We start from the raw sequence: 22,019 nt of genomic DNA, 5'->3' as shown, positions 1-22,019 counted from the left end.
TGTTTCTAGCATAAACCAGGCAGTCATCATCCAATAAATGGTAGGGATTGTTATGAAATGCACCACAGATCTCTCTCCCTTTTGATTTTCAATTGTAGTAACAAGATCAACTTCAGAGCTTGCACCATTGTCTCTGTTCTTTCTACTACGTGGCTCCTTTCTCTACAAACAGATGGCTTTACAGTTTTAATTATCATCACTATTAGCCAATCTATATGATTTTGGGGATTAGATAAATTATTTTAAAAATACAAAGACACTATTATACCACCTTAATAAAACTATTAGGGTTGTTGATGTATTCACTAACATTCTCTACCTGTTCTAAAGTTTATTTGTTGTAAATAATCTGCATGCATACATCATTAAAAATATTATATTTTTTCTAGACCTGCAATGATATTTTATAACTGACATTTCCGGAGTCACTACATAGCCTTTAGTCTTATTAAAAGTCTTTCTTCAACCAGAATACACTATATAAATCTTGTAATTTGTGACGATGACATTACATACCATGCAGAGCGTTTCTCTATTTCTGGTCAGGCACTCGTTCATTCAACCAACACTTACTATTTACCATGTGCCAGATATTATTCTCAGTTTTAAAAACTTGTTTGTTCATGCAATTGTTATATAGTTGTATTCAAGGCTTAAATATAAGTCTTTATATATGTTTTATATATGTGTGTGTGTGTTTTAAAAAACATTGTCTTTTTTCATTTTTTAAAACATTTTTCAGGTCTTCATAATTATCACTTTTGGTGGCTATATAATGTTCCATTAAAAATATGTCATACTATACCACTTATTAATATTCTTGGGCCCTTAAATAATGATTAGCATTGGAAACAATGCTACAGTGAACATCTTCAGACATAAAACTCTTCTCCTCCTTTGGATTATTTCTTTACATTAAATTCCTTTAACAAGTCAGGGGACTGAACTTTTTTTTGCTTGCTTGTTCCCTCCAGGGAGGGGAGGGGGCCTGGAGATCGAGCTCAATCACCAATAGCCAATGATTTAATCAATCATGCCTATGTAATGAGGCCTTCATAAAAGCCCAGGTTTGTGAACACATGGCAATTTAGGGTGAGTGATTTGCTCTGAAAAGACATGGAAGGTCTAAGCCTATTTTTCCATTCCTTGCCCTATAGATCTTTTCCATCTGGCTGTTCCTGAGTTGTACCTTTTCATGATAAAGTGGTAACCTAATAAGTAAAATGTTTTTGAGTTTTTTGAGCAGCTTCGGCAAGTTAATCAAAATGACGGAGGGGGGCATGCCTGGGCAGTCAATCAGTTAAGCATCGAACTTTAGCTCAGCTCAGGATCTCCTGGTTCATGAGATCAAGCCCTGCATGGGGCCCTGCTGACTGGTCAGAGTCTGGAGCCTGCTTCAGATTCTGTATCTCCCTGTCTTTCTGTCTCTCCCTCGCTTATGCTCTGTCTCTCTCTCTCTCAAAAATAAACATGAATAAATCGGGGGGTGGTGGAAGCCTCTGAATTATAGCCAGTCGGTCAGAAGCAAAAGTAGCAGTCTGGACTTGCCAAAAGCTATCCAAAGTGGAGGACAGCCTTGTGGGACTATCTCTGTATAGATAGCACGAGAAACCTACTGAGTTGAACTGTAGGACACCTAGCTAGTGTTGGGGCGTTGCTTGGTGTGAGGGGGAACATTCACACATTGGAACTGAATGCAAAACTCTTAGTGTCATATACCCAAAACAACTATACATAGTCTGATCTTATATTTAATTGATATTAACCTGTGTCAAATATCATTCTTCTGCTGAAAATTCAAAAGAGATTTATTTTAGCTGTATCTATGCCAAAATGTAATAGGCTTATGTGAGCAATCACGTGCAAAACATAATTGCATGATATACACACAGTAACATGTATCAGACAGGCGTCAAACATTGGATTGCAATGCGTTAAGCATCAATTTATCCTAAAGTTGTTCCGCAATAAGTGAAAAATATGATTTGGTTCCTTGTTGTGTCATTTCTTTTGCCGCACATTCTCCAGCTGTTGCTTGCTTGATGGCACTCAGAATATCTGGCTAGACACTCTCGAAGTTATCAGTCAAACATGGAGGAACCAGAGGCTGGCTTGGGTTTCCTGCTTGAGCCAACAGAAAAAATTAGTTCTCTACTGTTTTGTCCTATTTAAAAGTTTTAAGGGGCGCCTAGGTGGCTTAGTCTGTTAAGCGTCCGACTATCGCTTAGGTCATTGATCTCGCGGTTCGTGGGTTCGAGCCCCGCATCGGGCTCTGTGCTGACTGCCAGCTCGGAGCCTGGAGCCTGTTTCAGTCTGTGACTCCCTCTCTCTCTGACCCTCCCCTGCTCACGCTGTCTCTCTCTCTCTCTCTCTCTCTCCTAGAAATAAATAAAACATTAAAAAAAATAAAAATAAGTTTTAAAAAATCATATATGTGGAAAGCAAACAAAATTGTTTTATGCTAAAACAATTGATAAAACCTACACAATAATTGACTTAAAATGTTCAATTTTAAGTGAACTTTCCCTCCTTAACAAACTCAGAGTAGTTTAATTCTAAAGTGAGTGTTTCAGAGGGGAATAAACACAACAAATATATTGGTACTCAGTTGAATCCGAGGGTTGGTAGAGGGTTCAGACTGGTAGAGAAAAAATATCCATGTTGCCCTGTTTCCACTTTATTGTAGTCCATAGGATTCCTCAAAAAATTAAAAATAGAACTACCCTATGACCCAGCAATTGCACTACTAGGTATTTATCCAAAGGATACAGGTATGCTGATTCGAAGGGGCACATGCACCCCAATGTTTATAGCAGTGTGACTGACAATAGCCCAAGTATGGAAAAACCTCAAAAGTCCATCAACAAATGGATAAAGAAGGTGTGTGTATATATGTGTATATGGAGTATTACTTGGCAATCAAAAAAATGAAATCTTGCCATTTTTTATGTGGATGGAACTGGAGGGTATTATGCTAAGTGAAATTAGTCAGAGAAAGACAAATATCATACGACTTCACTCATATGAGGAATTTAAGTTACAAAACAGTTGAACATAAGGGAAAGGAAGCAAAAATAATATAAAAACAAGGAGGGGGACAAAACATAAAAGACTCTTAAATATAAAGAACAAACAGAGGGTTGCTGGAGGTATTGTGGGAGGGGGGATGGACTAAATGGGTGAGGGGCATTAAGGAATCTACTCCTGAAAGCATTGTTGCACCATATGCTAACTAACTTGGATTTAAATTAAACAATAAATAAATTTAAAAATATATTGTAGGCCATAGGAGATTATAGTGAATGTTCCTTTTAGTAGAAGTTTCTTTCAACTCTTAACAAAAGGAAGCTTACCTCTAGGAAGTCAAGATTTGGGGAAGGTTTATCTGCTCACATCAAGACCCCTTTCCTTGTTTTTGTGTCTTTGAACACTCACAAGCTCTACTCCCTGTCCAAGACACTAAGAATGAAATGGCCTTAAGTAAGATCAGAATACTTTGGAAGCCAGTTCATTGATACTAGTCATTGTTCCGGGAATGGATGGATGTGGTTCTCGGAGAGAAGTTACCCCAAGTTTGAGCTATTCTAGAACAGTCATTTTTCCTAGGAAAACCTGAATGGAAAGAGAGTGTTCCCATTTGTCCCCACCTGTTCTCTCTCTTCCATCTCTTCTTCCACATCTTGAATGCCGTGGGCTGGGGAAAAAAACTCAGAAAAAGGGAAAGTCTTCAGAGTAAGGAAACCCTTCCGGTTCCGTTTCTTCCCGACGTGGCTGGGTTGGTATGGGAAGAGAAAAAGGAAACAACAGACCTGTCCTATTCAATTAAAGAGCCAAGGATTTAAAAACTGGCTTAGTTTATTCATCCCTGAATAAATTACTAAACCTCTTGGGCATCAGGTTCCTGATCCATTAAATGGGCATAAATACATGTCCTTGCTGGTTTACTCAGAGGAAAGTATCCGACATATAAGTGCTTAATAAATGCTGTTGGCCTTCTTGTGTGTTCCAGGAGGTGGTTGAGGCTGTCGCTGGGAGGAAGGGGAGGCCTGCCTCTAGCCTCTGCCCAATTACAGTGCAAAATGAATGTCCTGAGTGATCCCAAAGGCAGTTTCAGTTCATTAGGCACACTTTTTGAAAGGGGTCCACAAGAGCTCAATTAAAAATGTCAGATGATACCAGCTTGTTCAGGGCTCTCTTCATAATACTTTGAGGGGTTCCTTTAAATCAGGACATTATAAAAATACTAGAGGGTTTTTATGATGGACCAAATTCACACCGTAGAACAAACTATACCCAATTTTGAAAAAAATTTAGATATAACTATGTATATAATTATATATAATTCATATTTTTATTATAATTCAGCCTTTACTGATACAAAAATGGCAAAAATAAAATTAGATGAAAAACTATAAAACCAGTAGATGAAAGTAGAACAAAATGTAAATCAAGGAGGAACAGCATTCCCAGCCACATTTTCGGACTTTTAATTTTAGAGAATTCTAAAATAGCCAGTTTGAGTGAGGCCCCCTTAACAATCACGCAATCCAGCCAAACACCTGAAACATGTTATCATTTTAGATGCATGTGAAGATTACAGTCACTTGTTCCCTGATTACCCAGGTCACGTTTTTAAAGCATTTTATTTAATTTTTGTGTGTATATCCACACATAAAGATAAATTTATATCAATGTCACCATACGTGCCTTTTCCGTCTCTTTCTTCTCTTACATTTTCTATGGTCTGTGCCAGCCTTTGTCTTACACCCACTTTGCTCAGCAAAGTAACTTAGGTTAGCAACTTCGTCTATCCTATATGTTCCCCCAGGCTTAAGTCATCTTTTACACACACATACACACACACACACAGAGTTTTCTTTTTCTTTCCATCATTTATTTCACAGAAATGAGATCACCTTACACAAAATCCAAAGATGCCCTGGCCCACACAGCTTCAGCCCAATCTTTCCCCACCTTCTACATCAAAAACTAAGTTGTATAATGTTCGACATACTAGAAAGATGAACCAATATACTGTAGAACTATGTTCAAAAGCAAGGTTGAGATAAATGGACTTAACAATCTTTGGTGAAGCGTGGTGATTTGCATGTAGCACTTTGTCAGTAAAATCTTTATTCTGGAACTATTTCTAGTTTTTAGGTTTTTTTTTCTTCTTGGTGCCACTCTGTGTACAAGCGTGAATTTTCAGAGGCTTCTGGGTAAAAATTTTAACCAAGACATATGTATATTCTAGGGAGGATGGGCATACACACACTGAAGGTCAAAGGAAAGAGCGGAGGCAGGGTGTGATCTGCCACCGTGAATGGATGCTTGAGTTGCCAAGAAAAACGAGCCGGAGTTTCCACCCAGCACCAGCACACCAATTGCCATGCATTAATGTCTCAGTCGACGTCAAGGATCTTATTTAGTGTCTTATTTGGCTTCATGTCACAGGAAAAGTCCCAGCAAGGTAATGAGCCTTCAAGTCTGCCACTTCATATCTTTTTTTAAAAAATAATTTGGATTTTTTTTTTAACACTTATTCATTTTTGAGAGAGAGAGACATGGAGTGTGCAGAGAGAAGGAGAGACATAGAATACAAAGCCTGACACAGGGCTCGAACCCATGAACCGTGAGATCATGACCTGAGCCAAAGTCAGAAGCTTAACCGACTGAGCCACCCAGGTGCCCCACCCACTTCACATCTTAAAGCTTCTTCTTAGGGTCTCCTTTCCTCTCTCAGGTTGCCAAGGCCCAGCAAGTCTCTCCTCATTCCCCAGTAAACCTGCTTCCAAGAAAAAACCAGAGGGATACATTCACACTAAGATCATATCATAAATAAATAAGAGAATTTCAACATATGTACCCGCATCATTTGCATGTTTATAAAAACCAACGCATTATTAAAAAAAAAAATTCCACGAGGGTAGTTGTTGAGGAAAATAGAAACATAGGAAAGAGTCCTGCAGAACCTTTCCAGCACTCCCGAATGCACACAGAAGCCTCCAGAGGAGATGGCCCTGGCAACCCGTTACAAGGAGCACAGGGCTGGAGTTCAGAAAACCTGCGGGAGTGGTTTCGACTCAGCCATGCACCAGACATGGGAGTCACTTCACTGCATGGAGCCCAGTTTCGTCATTTGTAAAAGTGAAGGTCTTGAACTGTATCATTTCGAAATTACTTCCAGGTCTAATATGCTGGGATTCCAGGATTACAATGGCCCTTCTGAGTGGACCACATTATCATCTGGACTTAAAGAGATCGCATGCTTTGCCACGATACCATAAAGGATTTCTTGGCAAATCCAGAATGGAAAGTGTCTTCTCTGCACAGAGCCTACCCCTCCACACCCTCCCACCTTTAAGGTGGAGAGCATGGCGCAAGGAAAATTTTAGCTTCTGTTCAACACAAGTGTTGATCAATGACTTGCTATCTCATAAGACTGTTCCATTTGTCCTCAGTTTTCTGTCTATGAAAATAAACTTTATACTAATGACAGGGTAATCTTTTTAACTGTGAGAAGCTGACCATGCCAACCCCTGCTCAATCATCTATGATAGTTTCTCATCACCTACTGTTGGTTGCCAACTCAACAGCCATTTGTCCTGTTCCCCCTACTTTATCTCAGAGGCCCAAGTTTGTTCTGGTATCCTCTACCTGGCCATGTACTTCAGAAGAAGTGGGTCTGTCCCCTCCGGGGGGGTGAGCCCAGGTTCATCTAGTACAGTCATGGAGGTTGCATTCCCCTTGCCAGGAAATGGTTTACAGCTGGGCATATGAGGCACTTTGGGCCACTGAGGCTTGAGGATAAGTCTGTCGGGGGAGAGTCTTAAGAAGGTTTCCCTTCCTCATTAAAAAGACACAAATCAAGTCAGAAAGACAAATCTGTCTTCCTCTTTGGTTATCTTATGATCCAAAGAAGAGCCTGTCTGAGGATAAACCATCGTATGAAGAATGGCAGAGCAGAAAAGTGGAAGGAGCCTAGGTCCTTAATGACAGCGTTGAGCCACTGAATTCAGCCATCTTGGAACTTCCCTGCCTTTGAGCATATCATATATGCTAGTCAATTTTCTTTAGCGTTTAAGTTAGTAGTGTTGGAGTCTTTTGTTCTTGCAGATAAACACATGTTAATACATCTACAGTGTAAAACTAGCATATCGTTTTTGGTACACAAAGGCCTTCATGCTCTAATTGCCTCATCTCAGTCACCATCCATGAGGCTCTAATCAGTCACCCTAGGCTTTGCTGAGAATACCCACCTCCAAAAATTGTGCACCCTGGTAAAAAGTCCAACAAAAGTATCTCCTCCTTTTTAAAACTTTGCCTAACTTCCTCCGGCAGACTTTGCTGTCCTAATTTCCAACAATGTTTCATGTCTCCATTATGTTGTTACTGTTTGCATGCCAGTCAACCACACTAGACTGTGAACTTCCTGAGGGCAGGGGCCCTCAAAGGCACATTTCTCTTATATTACCAGCCCCTGCACATATTTCTGACTCATAGGCATGCTGAATGAATGTAACACCTAACTTTTTCTATCATTTTAGGAACAGTGTTCACCCTTAATTTGGAAAGTTTAATTCCTTTCTATCTCAATGTGGCCCTTGCCCTGACTCAAATTCACAGAGTCTGAGTAATTGAAATGTCTGAGACAACGTAACCACCAGTTCCTGAGACTTTCACAGACTCTGAGTAGTGGCTTTGGAGTTAGTTATGTTTGACAGTCTGACAATCAATCCTGTTCTCTTCATTAAAAGAAATGAACAATGGAGCAAAATGTGCCCACGCCATTTGGGAAGTGTACGAATCCTATCCTATAGCTCAGCTCCAAGATGAAGAGCTGCTAAGGCATAGTGGGGCTACCTCAGTGATCCATCCATTATGAGAACATCAGTGCAGGCTAATATTTTAGAGGGACCAAAACTCTTATAAAGGAAGTGTGGAACAAGGAGATTTCAGACCACCAATCCAAAATCTAAATATGTTCAGCTGAAGCTTTCTTATATGTTGAGAAACTGCTTCACCGAGATCAGACACCATCTTCCCCACCAGCCTGCGCTCCACTGGTCTTCTCTGTCCCTTCCACACACACCACACACATACAAACATCTGGCAATACCGTTCAATGTCTTTCTGTAAATACCTGCAGTTTGTACTGGTAGCTCTGCTGAGTAACCACTTAAAAGTTCACATCTGCCCAGATGTGAAACAAAAGACACACCCTGCAATGCACAAGATAAGCCACTGAGGACTGGAACCCTCAATTTCAGCAATTCCCTATTTAGGCCCAACGCATTCTTTTGGAAATGTAGATCACGCTTAGTGTGACAGGGGGTGCGATGACTCATTTAAATAGCATAATTCAAATATCTTATTCATGTCGCAATATAATCGAACTCCTGAGGGGTTGCTATACTCCTTGAAGGAAAGAAAAAAAAAAGTGACAAAGGAGAAAATGCAGAGAAATCATGTGGCATGACAGGCAGGTGCCGGAGGCTGAAGGGAGTCAGGGTGAGCAGGAGGCTGGCCTGCGTTAACAATGAGCAGCCACCCACCAGCCTTCAGGGAGCAAAAAGGGAAATTCCCCCCTACTGTTCCCAGAGTTGTGGGTCCCCACTGACCACTTACACTGTCTATCTGAAAAACATGAATGCTAGTCCAGAGTCATTCGATCATCAAAACGTGCTGAGTACCTACTATGTGCTAGCATTGAGGATGCCAAGAGAAGACAAAATTCCTCCCCCAGGAAGTAGCTCTCCCAATAGTAGGGAAGACAGACAAAACAGCGTGACCAGTGCTAGAACAGAGGGAGAAAAGATACTTGCAAGGAGATAGTGAGTTCTAGCTGAGTGCGCTGATGCAGGCCTCACAGGATACATACCTAAAATGCCTTGAAAGATGAGTAGGATTCCCTAGAGGAGTAAGAAGGGTCTCCTGGACCTACACAAGGCTCAGAAATAAGGTAATGTGTCAAACGATAAGTAACTGAGAGCAGTCTGGAGTGTGTGTGCCTGATACACACAGCAGGGCAGGGTGAGGGGCCACTTTTACATCTAGGCCCAGGCTCAACCTGCCTTATTTCCTCCCACTAGTTGCTCCTGACTCACACTCACATCCCTACACACCACTCCCAGGTCTTTCTGGACTTTCACCCCGACCACGTGCCCTGCCCTCTGCCTTGAGTTTCCTTTACCCTATTCCCTTCTCTGCCTGGACATTTTGTCTCTGTGAGAAGTCTCCCCACATCCCAGGGCAGAGCAAGCTGCTTGCCCCTCTGCCCACCCTTATTTGGCCACGTGGTAGGATGGACTGTTTCCACTTTAAAAAGGCATAGACACAGTCCTTGACTTCAGGGAGCTTGGGAACCAAAAGCCCTGAAACACAGAGGAAGCCACCAAGACCCCAGAACCCAGCTGGTCACCACAAGTTGAGCTGCCTTCTTATGATAAAGGTGCAGGGACCGAGGGCCACATCCTTAAGAGAGCTCCACTCTGTCCATGGCCCTCACTCAGTCCTTCTAATTCCAGTATCTCTCACTGCATTGTCTCAATCTATGACCTCAATTTTGTTTCATCCCTTTAACCCTCCATTTCAGAGACTGCTCTGTTCTTTTCCTGCCCCAGAACCAGTTGTCCAGAGACAACATGACAGCAAGGGAGAACACAAGCTGTGACTTCAGCCAGAGCTGGACTTGCATCCCAGCTGCAGCAACCCGATGACTTGCTGTGAACTGAAGGAGATGACAGCATTTAACTGCTCCAGGACATGGGAAGCACTCAACTAGCCACAACTCCCGTGGCTGTTGATTAGCCTTGGGGTCATCCATCCTTGCACCCACCTCCAGCTTCATATCTATTGTCTTGAGTTCCAATAATTTTCTCCCCTTCATCTCTTCTCTACCCTGTCTCTTATCTTTCAGCAAGACTGACAGATCCTATATAACTGTAGGACCTCACAAGCTTCTTAGGGGAAGTGGCATGATGATGGGTCTAAAAGACAAGTAGCCTTAGGATCTGTGGATCTGACAAGAAGAGGGAATACCAGCAAGTGGGAAATGGTGAATAAAAACAGAGACAGGAAAGCATGTATCTAGAGTTCTTGTAGGGGGAAGTAGCATCTCTGGTTTGCCTGGATGGTGGGGTCCCTGCCCGAGATGTTAGAGGTCAAGGATAGGACCATCATCTGCAGTTATGGGGAAGCCACAAACATAGATTTGCAGGGGTGGGAGAGGTGAGAGCAGGCTGTACAGTTGAATATATATAGGCTGCATTGGGAAGAAAGAGACCCAAGACACAGGTCAGTGGTCAGGGGTGACCCTCATGTCATACAAAGCACACAAAATCAGAAGCCCTGAGCTCCAATATGTGCAACCAATGAAGTGAGAGACCTTGGACTTCAGTTGACTCCTCTACCAAACAAGAAGCCGGACTTTCACATGGAGTTATCCAAGTTTAAATACCAGGCTGGCCACTTATCAGAACAACAAGATCTTAGGTAAAATCTTGAATATTTTGATGTTTTCATTTCCCTCATCTGTAAAATCATAACAAGGGCAAAACACTTCCTTTATGGTGCTGCTGCAAAGACACAGCATACACAACCATACTGGCACGTGATAGGAATTTAAAAAGGAAAAGAAAGAGAAAAATGGTGACTGTTAAAAGTCCTTCCAGCTTAAAAAGAAAAAAAAAAGATTCACAGTCCTTCTTATTACAGTCCTATCCTATTCAAAAAAAAATCCTGGAACCCAGTCTGGGTTAGTCTGGGATACAACATGAAAATTTCCTTCTGATCCATTAAAAAAAAAAAAAAGATTTACATACATAATGATCCTTTCCAGATACACATTGTCTTCAGAAAATGAAAATCTATCATTAGGAAGATAGCAAAGCAACTGTGAAAGTCTTGGAAATAATGAAACTCAATTACACTTTTGATTTCTAACTCAGACTGATTTCTAACTGGGCCTGCATTTCGAAGAGGAAGGGCCATCAAACAGCTATGCAGGCACACCACTTGTGTCTTCACGCGACTCATGGAGACTCTGGAAAGCAAACAGACCACAAAACTATAACCAAGTGATTGCTCCTCAAGCCAACCAAACCTTAGATGTCCCCAAATTTGTCTGTGGCAGGTCAGTTTTGACCCCTTCCAGAATCTGGTGACCAAAGACATAACTATTTCAAGACCCTGACCAACAAGGTCCTCTTTCAATTCTTAAAAAAAAATCCCCAGAGTTACTTGTCCTATTTCACCCTTTCACACACCTTGCACTCACTTACCCACCATCAGGAAAACATTTGTCACACTATAATTGGGCTTCTCGATGTCTGTCTTCCCCAGAAACTGAACATAAGGATATGTCTCCTTCATGTTTCACTCCCAGTGCCTCCTGTATGACAGCCACCATACCTACTAAATTTTCAACCCCTGTCATCCAGCACAGCCTGACACCAAAGTGCATGTTCTTGCAATTAAACCTACTGCATCCCAAAAGAATGAATTAGAAAATACCTGGAATACATGAGCAAATGAACATTCACATCCCATGCCATTCTTTCCACACCAAATACCCTTTTCCTTTCATTTTTGAGACTTCTCAAGTATCATCTGGAAGGCATTTCCTTATTGACCCTCACTCACCTCTGACTGTGTCTCGCCACTGTGCCTCTCTTAGCAGTTAGTACTCAATGTGTGTTAGAGGAATTCTCACCTCTTTCACTCTGAAGCAGTGTGCTGCATTGAGGAGGCTCTCTCTGAGCTCTGCCCTTTTGGCTCCCCTTCTACTTTATCTACTCAAAAAGTCCCCACTTCTTAAGCTTCCTTCTTCCTGCCCTCCTTTTCCACAGATGAAGCATCTTTGAGGTGGACAGAACAGGGCACAGGTCAGAGATTCTCACCTGACTATTCATTGCAATCATCTACAGAGGTTAAAAAATAACAGATGGGGGCTCTCTGCTCCTCCCCATTCAACAGACGGCAGCATCTTCTTATGTAGTGCCAGCTGCATCCCCAAGACATGATGGTAAATGGATTTGACCTTATTGGGCACCTTGTTACCAGGGCTGCTTTTACATATGGTAAAGTGGATATTGTCATCACAAATGACTTCTTCATTGACCTAAACTACATGGTCTACATGTTCCAGTATGATTTCACCCATGACAAATTCAATGGCACAGTCAAGGCTGAGAATGGGAAACTTGCCATCAATAGAAAGCCCATCTGCATATGTTGTGGAGTCCACTGGTGTCTTCATTACCATGCAGGAGGCTGGAGCTCTCTTGAAGGGTAGAGCTAAGAGGGTCATCATCTCTGCTCATCTTGCCGATGCCGATGTTAGTGATGGGCATGAAACATGAGAGTATGACAACTCTCTCAAGATTGTCAGCAATGCCTCCTATACCACCAACTGCTTGGACCTTCAGACCGAGGTCATCCACGACAACTCTGGAATTGTGGGGGGACTCATGACCACAGTCCATGCCATCAATGCCACCCATAAGACTGTCAATGGCCCAGAACAGCATCCCTGCTTCTACTGGCACCACCATGGCTGTGGGAAAGATCATCCTTGAGCTAAATGGGAAGCTCGCTGGCATGGCCTTCCATGTACCCACTCTCAGCATGTCAGTTGTGGATCTGACCTGCCACCTGGAGAAAAATGCCAAATACAATGACATCAAGAGGTGGTGGAGCAGGCATCAGAGGGCCCCCCCCCCCCAGGGCATCCTGGTCTACACTGGCCAGGTTGTCTCTTGCGACTTCAACAGTGACACCCACTCTTCCACCTTCGATGCTGCATTGCCCTCAATGGCCACTTTGTTAAGTTCATTTTCTGGTACAACAATGAATTTGCTATAAGAACTGGGTGGTAGATTCTGTGGTCCAGAAGGCCTTCAAAGTGTAAGAGCCCCCTGGACCACCAGACCCAGCAAGAGCAAGAGGAAGGGATAGGCATTCAGCTGGTGGAGAGTCCTTGCCCCAACTCATCCTCCAACACACTGAGAATATTTCGACCTCTATACAGGTTCCATCCTAGACCCCCTGATAAAGGAGAGGGGCTTGGAGAGCCTGCCTTGTCATGTGCCATTAATAAAGGACACTATAACCAGCCACTCACCCCCAAAAAAAGAAAAAGAGAGAGAGAGAGAGAGGAAAGTAACAGATAGGTATGTGTGATCATTGCTTTCTAGAAGGAACCAAATCACAAGTCACTGTTGGAAGTGTTTGCCTATGGAAAGAAGGACTGACTTCCTGGAAGGGACACAGACTTTCTTTCCTGTACTGTGAATTTTTACTTTGGGCATGCATGTCACTTAACTTTCTTTAAAAATGAAAAAAAAAAAATAGATGCTCAAAGTCTGCTCCCAGATATGATTATTTAGTATATCCAGGAAAGGGCCTCAGGAGCTGTATTTTATTAAAGTTTGGGTGATTTTGGTGCAAGGCGGAGTTGGGACCCATGGAGGAGAAAGAAGGTGTATATGTATTGTGTAGGTGTGAATGCACATGTGATTCTGTGTGGCAGGGGGGGTGTGGGGCAAGATTCCACAACTGAAACATTCCTTCAATATTCCTTGCATAGAAGTTTCCTCAGCCTTCTCCCCAGAAGCCAGAGGAGATAGCTTCAATTGCCTCCCCCTAAGGAAAAGCTATAATGAGGCTTGCTCCCTATTGGAGGGCAAATAGTGAATGGTGACAAGTGTGGACCCAGGAGTCAGGCAACTAATGTTCATGTCCTGGACCTAACTGTGCCTCCAGAAACCTCTGCCTTTGTGTCCTCATTTAGTGTTGTGTGAAGATGACCTGTGTCGCTTTATCCAGAGTACTTAGAGCCAGGCCTGGTATGGGAAAAGCACAGTGTAATCACTGGCTAGTAACACAAACAGATGACAGGGGAGTCCCTTGTTATCATGGTCACCCCCTTCTTCATCTGGGCCCTTGTGATGTCATATTGCTGGCCCTGTGGAATCACACCATAATGCCATTTGCTTATATGCCTGTCTACATTACTGGGATGCTACTGCCCTAAGGGAGACACTACTTCCCTTTTTTTTTTTTTTTTTTTTGGTCTTTTAGACATAGAGCAGTGGCCTTTGAGTACCTATAAAGCATGCCAAGGAAGGAGTCACTTCGTTACAAAGCTCCAGCATCCTTTCTTCCAGAAAGCCATCCTTGACCTAGCCAAGTTTAGCTATCTCCTGCTCTTCGTCCATGGACTCACCTCCTCGTAGCATGTCAACATTTTACCACCTTAGGCTGAAATTCCATCTCTCCTCCCAGGTGAGGACTCCTTGGCGATGAGCCTTTTCTTCTCCTGTTACACCCTTCCAGATTTCAGTGCATTTCTTGGCATACAGCAGGAGTACAATAAATGTGTGTTGAGTCAGATTGCTGTTCTCATCTGACCCCAGCTGACACTCTCTGCAACCCCTACAAAAAGCAAACAAGGTGTTAACTTGATGTATAGTCTCCATATCAATGCAGGTGGGGTGGGGTGCGGTGGAGGGTGAAGGTGGGTTTATCTCTAAGAGAAGCATTTTTTTTTTTTAGTCAACAGTCTGCAGATACTTGAAAAAGAGGAACATGTTGTGCCCTGGTTCTAAAATCCTAAATAATTATACTTCATCTGCAGCCTGGCCCTTTGTTCTTTATTAAAACTGCATAGGAATAACCTTGCCATGCTATTGCTACTATTAATAATGTGTAGACCTTATCACATTACAAATTGTATTATGAAAATTGAGTGCCAACACGGGGGAAAACCGATAGAACAAAGCTACCTCATTCTGTTGATAAGGGAGCAGACTTCCTTCGGACCGAAGTTAGGTCCCTTCTGGGCAAGGGAACAAACTGCAGCCTCCTCAGCCCCCACCCCTCTGCCTGCTCACACAAATCAGAGGGATGGGTGAACACTTTGTGCTAAGTGCCTCCCGGTCTCCTAAAGAACCCACTATGCTCTGCACCATGGCCAGCAGTTTGCATTCAGAACAGCCAGCAGGCCTTGCAAAAGACAGGGACACAGCCCAATCCCCACAGTTTTCATTTTTTATAAGGACATCATCCCATAGTTTCCACTTCAGTCTTCCAAACCACACTTGTAAATAAGGCGTCATCCTCACTTCTGTGTTTTACCCTCCTCCTGTGTGAACTATGAATTCTTCTACACCAGGAATGGGCAGGGGTGAGGGGAGATGGGGACCATCTCACTAGATTCGTCCCTCTTCCTCCTTGGAGTTGCCCAGGAAGGAACTCCTGGGCAATCTTAACTCCTTCTGATTGTGGTGCTCTGTGAGCATGCGACGTGCTGCATTGCATCGGTGGGAAGGAAAAAGTTTCCACCTGCAGTTCATTAAACAGTTTTGCTGTGTGCACCCTCCATTAGGAAGTAGAGCATCCAAGTCGAGCAATCGTGGGGGGACCTGAGGAAAGTACTGCCTCAAAGCTTACTTTGCCTACAAAAACCAAAGGAGGTCTGAACCCAATGAGGATCTGACGTAACTTCCTAAAATCACCTCTTACTCTTTCAGGGAAAAGACTTGCTCATCGACCCAAACTGATTTTCCTTATTTCAAATGCAAATTACACACACACACACACACACACACACACACACACACACACACGCTGTGAGTTTATATGAGGTAAATGGTGGCATCGTGATCGTCCAAGTTCAGCATCACTTTTTAACTTTCCATCACCAGGCCTTATCTTTCCAGAAAACAGATGAAAAGGTCTGAGGAGGGCGGTGATCATAGAGATGGGAATGGCTTTTATTAAAAGAGTGTTTTCCCAGACCTTAACTAAACCTCATCCACTTTTGTCAGTCAGGGCCGACAGTTGAGAGCAATATTAGAGGAGGTAATTGCATGTATCAGTCAACAGCTTTTGTCCTGCGGCCGCTGAGAATTACAGTAAAACGGGCACAGGAAAACAGCATACTGGATTAAAGGCAAAAAAGATCTTTCTCCAGTTTCTCTCTACTCACCAGCTGTTATGTTCAGCTGTAGAGACAGAAGCAGCAATAATATCTGGGGGAAATCTAGCCTACCACAGTCTGGAGGTTTTTTTTTTTTTACTCCTTCTGTTTTTCCTCCGCCTTAAAAGTGATTAAGCTTAGACTTTAAAGAGAAACTTTCTCAAAAAGCATTCTATCTCACCATAGCAACTAAGCTATTGACCATATATGAATTTTTCCTCCATTCAAGTGTATGAGCATATGTAAACCTGAACCTTCTACCATTGCTTAGACTGATTATAAAACAACCACCTCAGAGCTTTTGATACCACTTACTAACAGGGCCCGGTAGTTGCTTAAGTCAACAGTCGGCAAGACACAGGTACATTTTCTGTACATTTGGTAGTAAATCACACCAAGTCAAATCAAACCAGGCTGATGAAAAGTTCACATAGGGGTCTGAAACCCTCCCCGGCCCCCGCCCCCCGCCAGAAGTGGGAGTTGGAAGAAGAGGAGTGAGAGGAGAGAGAAAGGCCTACCCTTGTGTACCTGCACAAATCCCCACAAGAGAAGTGTGATTGTCACCAGGTCCCCGGTGCAGGCACCATACACTGGCCCCCAAACCCCAGTACCAAAGGAACTTCAGGAACTTTCTCTCAACCATGAGAAAATAACCAAGTCTATCCAAAAGATGCCAGAGACTTTGGACACAAAAGAGGAGCTCTTAGGGCGGAAGTGGGGGTACCTTAGAGGAAGGACCGGCTGAGCTGGGAAAGACAGGGACTAATTCCAGCAGGATAGCAGGCACCAGAGAACAGTGGTCCAACGTCATTTCTTAGTGCATTAGTGACACCGGGGGCAGAGCTGAGTTTGGCCAGCTCCCCTGTGACTCTGACAGAGGCCAACTGGGACACGGGTATGGTGGGCCACAATAAAGCTTGTTTTTATTAATGAATTTGATCGTTAAATATTTGAAATCCTATAGCCATGACTGACGTCATGGTGCAACAGTAAACACTTTTTTTTTTCGTAACTTTTTACTTTGCAGATCAAAAACTGAGGTTTAAAGATGTAAAGCAACTCACCCAGGTTAACATAGCCAATGAGTGATACAGGCAGGATTCAAATTCAGCTCTGTGTTCCCAAAAGCCATGCTCATGCCGCTACGACCACTTCTCCCTGGGGAGGGTGCGTGTCTGGCACTAGTTGAGTATGGCCACAGGGGATGAAGGGCGCTTTGGGATAAACATCAAATTTATTCAAATATTGGTGAATGTCAAATGGACCAGGAGCAGTAAGGTGGTGGGGGATTAAGTAATTGCATTATTTGATATTTTATAACACATTTTTTCACATTAAATTCAATGGCTGTATTAGAGAGCAAGATGCAATATTGCTATTTTTATAAAAGATTGAATAGGTAATGAATTAATATGATTCAAATTCAAACACTATAAATAGTACAAAGTGAAAAGTTTCTCTCTCCCTTATCCCCAACCCCACTTACCAATTCCCTACTCAGCAGGCAAATTATTACCTATTTTATGCATATGCATACATATATGGAATAGCAAGTACATATATAGTATTTTTTTCTTTTTCAAGCAAATAGTAGCCCACTAGACATACTTTTCTGCACATTGCTCTTTTTTCATTAAACAGGATATCTTGAAGTTCCTATCTATAAACAACTCCCTCATTCCTGTTGACAGCTGTTAGTATTTCATTAAATTGATGCCTCATTATTTATTTAACCAGTCCTATTAGTGGACTCTCAGAATGTTCTGAAACTTTGCGACTACAAACAATGCCTCAATTAATAACCCTGTACATGGATCGTTTCACACATTTGAGAATATGTATGTGGGATGCATTGCTGCAAGTGGAGCTGCTAGGTCAAAGGCATTTGCATTTACATTTTGACAGATATTAACAAATTTCTTTCTATGGAAGTTGTACCAATTGGCAGAAAGCCATTTCTCCGTATTATCAAGCTCTTTTCGGTTTGCCAATCTGACAGGTGAAAAATGAAATTTCACTGTTGTTGTAATTTGCATTTTTCTTCTTATGGGTGGGGCTGAGTAGCTTTTCCACATCCTTAAAAGCCGTTTCTCTTTTAGTTTCTTCAAACTGTCCATATCCTTTGCCTGCTCTTTATAGGGTTTTGGCCTTTTTTAATTGGCTTGCAGAGTTCTTTATAGAGTACAGAAACTAGCCCTTTGTCTGAGATGAGCCACAGTTTCCCCAGACCTGCCAGTTGGCCTCCTCTTGTTAGTTTCCACTGAGAAACCCAGCCTCACAGCGGCAGCATAGCACCAGCAGCCTGACTGTCCCCACGCTGACCCATGTTGACCCATCCATACCTGAACTCTCCTGAAATCTACCTGTGGCCTTGCCAAGCTTCGATCCACATCCTGGGTTCATCCCCCAGGGCCTGTTCCTGTCCAACGGACATCCAAGTCACTGTGATCTAGCTATTCCATCTCCAGCCTCCTCTGATGAGGTGAGGGAGTAAGAGAGAGCTGAGAGCTGGTGCATATTCTTATCACCAAACCCCTACCCAGGATCTCTACACGCCACCGTTTCTCCTCCACTAAGCATTCCCAAGATCATGTGAAGTGCCTTGATAATAATAATTGCTCTCACGTATTGATCATTAACTATGCGCCAAGCACCAATCAAAGCACTTTACATATATTACATCATTTCATCTTCAGAATGTCTCAAGAAGATATTATTATCATCAACCCATTCTATAGATGACAACACAAGTGACAGAAATGGTAAACAATTTGCCAAGGATCATATGATGCCAATATGAAGCCAGGACTGAAAGTCAACTATATATCAACCTAACCCAACCCTGATATTGCTATAATCTTCAGCCAATATTCCGGCCACCACTCAGGTTACATATATCACATACATGTATATACACATACACATACTGTAATACAAGGAAATCTCACTAATATTTTATAAGATTAAGGAAAACTTTATCCTAGTACCAACATGATATGAGGTCCTATGGGGCTTATATAAGCAAATTAAAGATATATGGGGCCTTAGCTTGCCTAGTTTTAACTGAAAACCACGTAAGTTGTACATAAATCTGAGGAACTATTCAACTTTCAAAGAATCATGGAAATAATATCTAGGAAAAGATGGCTTAAGAATTATGACAGGGGCTGATCTCGTGGGTCTGCTTGGAAGTAATGCTCTATTACTGAAACTTACACAACTCTCACATCCAAGGTAGAAAAGCATCCCAACCGTCAGCACATGCAAATGATAAATCTTACTTACTACAATAAGTTGCTTAGGGATGCCCACTTCCACCTTATATTTCCACGGCGTATGTCTATAAAAACAACCTTCCCCAATTCAAACCCACATCTCAGAGCCAAATATCCTGGGATAGACACCAGAGTGACTCATTCAGCTATGTCTCTGCCCTGCCAGATGAGGTCAGCTCACGTCTGCCCTGGGCTCCCTTCTCATTCCCTAGATGACCACGAAGGAAAAAATGATCGGGTTGCAACTTCATCTTTATTGTATCAATGCAGCCCAAAAGGACAGCTTCTATACTGTGTCATCTGCCTCGGAGAGCTTTGAGCAAGTCAATGCAGCAACTGGTAAAATACAACTCTCCTGTACTAGTTCTGTAAGGGATTCCCCAGTGTATACATTTAACTAGACAGTCAGAGTTTGAGTTCTCGTGGTCTAATAATCCAGATGGCGATCTAATTCAATTTTTAGTTCCTCTACCAATATCCCTTTTTGACTGTTAATTCATCCCTTGGGCTGAATGATAATCTATTCATTTATCATCCCCAAAACATTCTGAATCCCTAATGTGCTATAGGCACTAAAAATGAAAAGATCACAAAAAAAGTTCCTAATCATAAGGAGCTTATAGTCTATTAAGATATGGGAATTAAAAAAAAAAAAACTTTTAAGGACAATTGCAATGCTAGGAAACTTCTGTTTGGATGGAAGTAAGAGTCCACAGGATAACCCTCAAGTGCTAAAACCAGGCAAGATGGCAAAGGACACCCAGAGGAAGCAATGACTGAGCTAAGGCACCAGTAGGTCTGGTGGTAGTAGGGAAAATAATCCAAGTAGAGGTGCATCACGAGCAGAGGCCTGGAGATGAAAGAGCCATCGCCCAGTTGAGAGGCTACAGAAGTAAAGTATGGCTGCAACTGGAAGGGCTAAGTTTGTACACACGAGCAGGGACCAGCTGTGAAAGGCCTTGCACACGGTGCCAAATGTGTCTGGTTGAAGGTGGCGAGAACCACAAAAATAAATGGATTAAGCAGGAGCATGGTATGACCACAGCAAAGCTGCTCAGGGGGTTAGTAATGTCATCATAGATTGCAAATGACTGTTGAGGCTTAACTGGCTAGTGTTTTCATAAGAGACAAAATCTTCAGCAAAAGAATGACTCCAAACGTATAATTAGGAGAAATCAAATGAAACTGGTGGGCTAAGTGCCCGGGTACGAGAGACCCCATTGGCCTTTCCCAAATCACACTGAACAATATCTACCATTTCTTTCATTAGCACAAAGTTTCACACACACACACACACACACACACACACACACACACACACGCAATATTATTTATAAATCATATTCATTACAGTATTAGTAATCACATGATTGAAAACCTAAATATTTAACAGCTTGGGACTGTTTGAATTATGGCATGGAACACCATGAAACTATAAAAAAGACTGACAAAACTCATTATTTACTATGTCAAAAGAGCTTCAAGACAAAGTATTGAGCGGAAAATGCAGAACAGTGCATATGCTACACTATCATTTTTCCCTGAAAGATACTGGAGCAAGAGGAAGGGAAATACATGTACTTTTTGATGCATGCATCAAACAACTCTGGAAGGAGACACAAGAAAACAGTAATATTTGGTTGCCAGTAGGAAGTGGGTGGCCAGGGGAAGGATGCTTCATTATATTCTCTTTTGTTCTTTTTGAAGCGTGTAAATGTATTACCTATTCAGAAGTGTCCTTGTCCTTGCAGAGCTCATGGCCCAAACTGCTGAACACCTGTACAACAGGGAAGAGCTCATTAAAAATACCTAATAGGCTATAATATGAAGGTAAGAGAGGGGTTAAACAAATACTTGGTCCTGGGCCAGAGAAAATACAATTGGAAAAAAATCACATTCCTCTTATTTCAGCCGACGTTTCTGTTGAACATTTCTCCCCTGTTCTCCAGGCCCACGTCTTGCAAGCATATCTTTACACCTGCATAAGTTCAGTCGTGACTGAACACCCAGGGGGCTCTTTCCCCAGCCCCCTCACTTTACAGATGTGGAAACCGAAGTACAGCAAGGTGAAGGTGTTTGCTTCAAGCCATGTGAGTGGTTGGCAGTTCCCTACGAGAACCTGTCATGGCTTCTCTTCCGTTAGCAGATGCTGACACTACCATCACAGAGGTAGCGACTTTGGCGGAAACACAATTTGGTCTGTGGAGACTGCATTTGCCAATCCTCTCTGGAGACCCTGAATAAACTGTGGGCCCGCCAGCCAGTTAGATGTCACCTCCTCCCCTTTCTGCAAGGGCAAATGTCACCAAACTTGTCCAAGGAAGATAGAAGTCATCCTCTCCTGAGGCATGCTCATCAGTACCTGAGCTCACTTGGTCCTGGCCATCTCATTAGACCAGCACCCAAATCCTGGAACCTGTAGTTTGGTTTTTGTGCAGAACCGAATGTGATCTTCTGTGTAGTTAACAAACTGAAATCTCAGCATTAAATTGCTAATCTTGCTTTAAAAGAAACAAAATAATGGTCCATCAACTCATCATCCCCAAGCTTCAGCCTTTAATGTCTTGATAGCAGTAGAGTGATCTGCTCTCATTTGCAAATCCGCACACACCCTGGCAGGCAGCCTGTGAGCCCGGTTCAGCGCCTTTTGGCTTCAGAAACACACCAGGGCTTAGCCCGAGGCAGCTGGAGTCCTTAGGGATTTCAGAGCCCTGACTTGCTCACATTTTTTTCCTTTTTCCACAGAACTGCTCTTCCTGTCC

At 42.6% G+C, this 22,019-nt stretch overlaps 1 pseudogene; it reads left to right on the top strand.

The window, feature by feature from the left end:
- The first annotated feature begins 12,091 nt into the window (after window positions 1–12,091).
- Window positions 12,092–12,864, top strand: LOC120238540 (annotated as a pseudogene).
- Window positions 12,865–22,019: the final 9,155 nt, after the last annotated feature.

The sequence above is a fragment of the Hyaena hyaena genome, unplaced genomic scaffold (assembly GCF_003009895.1).
Source record: "Hyaena hyaena isolate Hyena2069 unplaced genomic scaffold, ASM300989v1 scaffold_213, whole genome shotgun sequence".
Classification (NCBI taxonomy): Eukaryota; Metazoa; Chordata; class Mammalia; order Carnivora; family Hyaenidae; genus Hyaena; species Hyaena hyaena.
This window is presented reverse-complemented; position numbering and strand designations above follow the sequence as displayed.